This window comes from Triticum dicoccoides, chromosome 6A (genome assembly GCF_002162155.2).
Source record: "Triticum dicoccoides isolate Atlit2015 ecotype Zavitan chromosome 6A, WEW_v2.0, whole genome shotgun sequence".
Lineage (NCBI taxonomy): Eukaryota > Viridiplantae > Streptophyta > Magnoliopsida > Poales > Poaceae > Triticum > Triticum dicoccoides.
In genome coordinates, this window is record NC_041390.1 from 397360369 (window position 1) to 397364695 (window position 4327).

Consider the following 4327-nt stretch of genomic DNA (forward strand, 5'->3'; position numbering starts at 1 on the left):
GGCGGGCCAACTCAAATCAGCCAAGGCCCAAGGCGGTCTGTTTCACGGAAGGCCAGATGAAACGAGGCGACATGGCACGAACCCACGGCCTTGTGGTTATGCAGCGCACAAGAACAAGATCATGTCTCAGCAAAATGGCGGAGCTGATCAGGGGCGGCCAGCGAGAAGATCAGCAATGGCTAGCATCAGAAGACATGGATCAACGACGAAGGCAGTGGGGCCGAAGGCAAACGGCGGCGGGCGACGAAGAGAAACAGGGATCCGCGATGGCAGCGGCGGATGCCTTTGCGCCCAAGGAGAAGCGTCGGATGGGCTAAAAGCGGAGGCATCCTGGGTGAGGCAAACCAGATGGTGAAAGGAGCCGGACGGGGCGAGGGTGGGCTGTGGAGAGTATGGGCGGATCTTGAGAGGAGACAACAGCGATCTAGGATTGAAGGAACGACAGCAACCGAGATGAGGGAGCTGCGACAGGCAAGGAGACACAGCGGCGCGAGGGGAGGATCAAGCACAAGTTGCACATGCTAAAAAAATTAACCTAAGCTCTAATACCATGCAAGAAAATATGCAACTTAGTATTATCAGGAGGCAAAAGCCATCATATATACATATACAGCGGAGGCCACGGGCCAGAATGCAAAAGGCCAAAGGCCACCATAAATATAACTCTAATAATATATAAGGCCTAAAACATATTTCAAGGTTTACTTTGACCACTTGTTTCACCAAATAATATACATTTTGTATGTTACAAAAGTATACAATCGAATTCGTATTTGAAAGGAGTTTTCAATTGCATAATTGTAGAAAAACACTAACCCCAAGCTCCCAACATTAGTGAACACAAAGGGATTGGTAGTTCTGTGATTAAGTATTGTGATCTGAGATGCACCATGAAAAAATGTGGCATGCATCATAGTATACTATTAACACCATACACATAATGACATATGTTTCTTTTTGAAAATATAGTCTTAACAAACAAAATCAAGCAATTAGCAACATAAAGAAACTGGCAACATACGCAAGGATTTTTCAATACTGTTTCAGATTTACCCAGGCTGACAAAAGAAACAAAAACTGCATACACAAGCTGCCTACAAAAAATAGGTCTAGTTTCTGAAAAGCCTACCTCACAAGGCAAGCTAAACGATTACTAGCACATTCAAGGCACAATAATGAACTCCACTAGTACTCCGAACACAGTTGTAGGCATCTTTAATAACCAAATTAAAGAGAGTAAGAACACATATATGATTATGCAAAATAAGCAGTGTGTTACTATAATGGGTCATTTAGTTTATCTTATTATGAAAATCCAACAGTGACGGGATGAGGATACATGCGGGTTATCGTTAGATAAAAACGAGAGGTATGTGTAACTAGAGCTGAAATTAGATGAACAAGCAGAAAACTGAAAGATCTGTAGCACTTACATTGCGAAAGCAGCAACCACGGGGAAAGGATGAGCCAATGGACATGACCGATCAGCTACTTTTTAAACTTGCCACTGCTGCTTCATTATTATAGCATCATCGAAATTTTCTTTCACAATAGAGTAGGTGCCATGTACATCACTTGGTTTGCTGAACTTGGACTCTGGTTCAGCATCGACAGATCGAAAGTGAACAGAAGAGAACCGGCCCCTTCCCAAACGGACGAGAAGTTCCCCCAGAATAGGTCGGGCCTTTGGCACCACCAGCGGAACCTCAATAATGGACAGCTCGCTGGTCCCAGATGTTGACTGACCGACATGCATGTAGTACACTGCATAAGCGCCGTCCCTCTCTTTGGAGCGGGCAAGAAAGAGTTGGTCGCCGAGGGGCACCGCCTGGCCAAGGTAAAGAAGATTCATCTCATGCACCATCTCCCACACCTTCTTCTCCATGTCGTACCCGTAGGTTCCCATGTATTTCCTGTATTTCCTGGCAACCTTGTCGGGGCTGGTCACATTGTCCAGTTGCATGGCGAGCAAAATATGGGAGTCAACCATGGCGTAGGAGGCAACACGTATAGCTGGCAGGTTCATGTACTCAGGCGGGGTGATGCGGCACGAAAAGATGGGCGGCGGCTCGAGTTCTAGGCAAACCTCAGCTTGGTTAGGGCGGCCGTCCTCGAAGTCTTAATCTGCTCGAACTAGGGAAGGTAGTCGAGCCCCATCGCCCCTCTCTTCACGGAGGGGCGGCTCGAGAGCACGTAGAGCTGGCCGCGGTGTGCAATCAGGATGGGCTCCATCTTATTGGTATGGAGCCACGGGCCCTGCCACTCCTTGGAGGCCGTGACATCGAAGATGGTGGTGTGAATCTGCTCGTCCCCGCCCACGCCAACGATCCAGGACCCCTACGGTGACTCCATGGCAGTGAGCGACATGCCGCGTTGGCTGAGGTGCAGCGGGATCTTAGGCGCCATTGTGCCAACACTGAGGATGGAGTACACTGGCTCCGCCTTGTGCTCCACCACCAGATAGACCGGCTTTTCTGGAACTACAATTTTCCGGCGAAGACAGGTGGAAGTGGAATCATCACCATCCTCCGCAGCGCGCTTCAGCTCGGTCGGCATCTCAGGATGGTGGCGGTAGCGGCGGCGATGGAAACCCTAGAACAGAGTGCGTGCCGTCTTTTCAGTGGTTTTATGCTCACCACAAGGTGGACCTGGGCCCTTAGGCCTTGGCAATTGGGATTTGTAGACGAAATCGCTTGCTCGGCCTCGTTTGGCAGACCGGTTTTGACACACCATGTGACGAGAGCAACTATCCTACCACTTCCGATTAGCAACTAAATTTGTTATTTTTCCCTCCAGTTAGGGTTTGGGTCCTCTCGGTGGTGATCTCCGCCGCCGTTGAGATCTTTACTTCCCTCCCGCTGATCAAACCAGAGTACGTCCGTGGAGCGATCAAGGGGTGATCATTGGGATCGCTGCCCGCTCCTGGTCTGTGTTCCTGGCTTCGACGGGGTTTTAGGGTTTCCACCAAAGGCCCGATCTTGTATATCGGGTTAGTGTTCTCCATGGATTCGACCGGGGCCTCTGGATCATTTGCGGTTAGTGATGTTGAAGCAATGATTAAGGAGTTGGGGCTGCGTGAGGAGGATCTGGATGACGTTGTGTTTGATGAGAAGGAGGCGCCACAGGAGGCGGCGAGGTGGGTTGCCCTAGTTAGGGTGAACACCAAGAAAACCTACAGCAGAACTTGGTTCTATCGCAATATGAGAGCTGCTTGGGACATCGCACAGGAATCAAAGTTCCGGCCTCTAGAGGATAATCTGTACACGATGCAATTCTCATGTTTGGGGGATTGGGAGAGGGTCATGCACGACGGACCTTGGAATTTTAGAGGAGATGCAGTGATCCTGGTGCCATACGATGGAGTGACGAAACCGCCGCTGATCAAGCTTGACTATATCGATATCTGGGTTCAGATACATGATCTGCTGGACCTATATGCACATCTCGTTGGCCCTCTCGCATCAAAAGTGGGTGAGGTTCTGCACATCGAACAGCCGTCTCGGGACTTTACGGGGAATTTCTACCGTGTGTGGGTTCGCATCAAGGTTTATAAACCTCTGAAGAATGCCATGTCGATGATTAGAGATGGCAAACGTCAAATCTACAGAGTTAAGTTTGAGAGGCCGCCGGACTGGTGCGCCGTGTGTGGTATGTTGGGGCACCTATACAAGGAGCACGACAATGGTATACACCCTCCTTCTGCATTGGTCTTCAAAGACCTGTGCGCTACTTGGTACATGCGATCTGGGAAAGGTCCCGGAGAAGGAAGAGGATGCAGGGGAGGTCGCCGTGGCGGCCGTTTGGGCGGTCGAGCAAAGACCTATAGAGGGACAATGAGCATTATGGTGACGAGTATACGGATGAGGATGGTGGCGCTAAGGAACCACAGAGGGATGCGATTATGGAGGAAAGCAATAGAAAGAGGGCGAGCATGACAGAGAGTGCACCAAAGGAGATCGTTAGAGGCATGGATGGAGAGGCGGCTAGCTCAGATGGCAATCATACCGCACGGTGCTACTCCCTTGAGCCCTCCCCCGAAGAGAGACCCAAAACGCGACAAGATTTCAGAAGGAAAATATGGTGCCACTATCCCAAAAAAACCTTTGGCAGGCTCCCTCAAGGGACGCCGCCAGGGACAATGAGTGCTTTGGTGTGGAATTGTCGTGGAGCGGGTAAGGTCACGATGGTTCATGAAATTCGCAATCTTGCGAAGAAGTTTACCCCTACCCTCCTATGTATCATTGAAACTCAAATAGATAGAGGTAGGGTAGAAGCTTTATCAGGAACTTTAGGCTTTGATTGTGCTTATGCAATTGATAGCCAGGGT

The 4327-nt window shown here is 49.7% G+C and overlaps 1 long non-coding RNA gene across 1 annotated transcript in view; it reads right to left on the bottom strand.

Moving 5' to 3' along the window:
• LOC119317006 overlaps positions 1 to 2630 on the bottom strand; it is a 9023-nt gene extending 6393 nt beyond the window's left edge. The window contains exon 1 of the long non-coding RNA XR_005153452.1: positions 1434 to 2630. This is a non-coding gene — a long non-coding RNA (uncharacterized LOC119317006). The remainder of the gene's footprint in view (positions 1 to 1433) is intronic.
• Positions 2631 to 4327: the final 1697 nt, after the last annotated feature.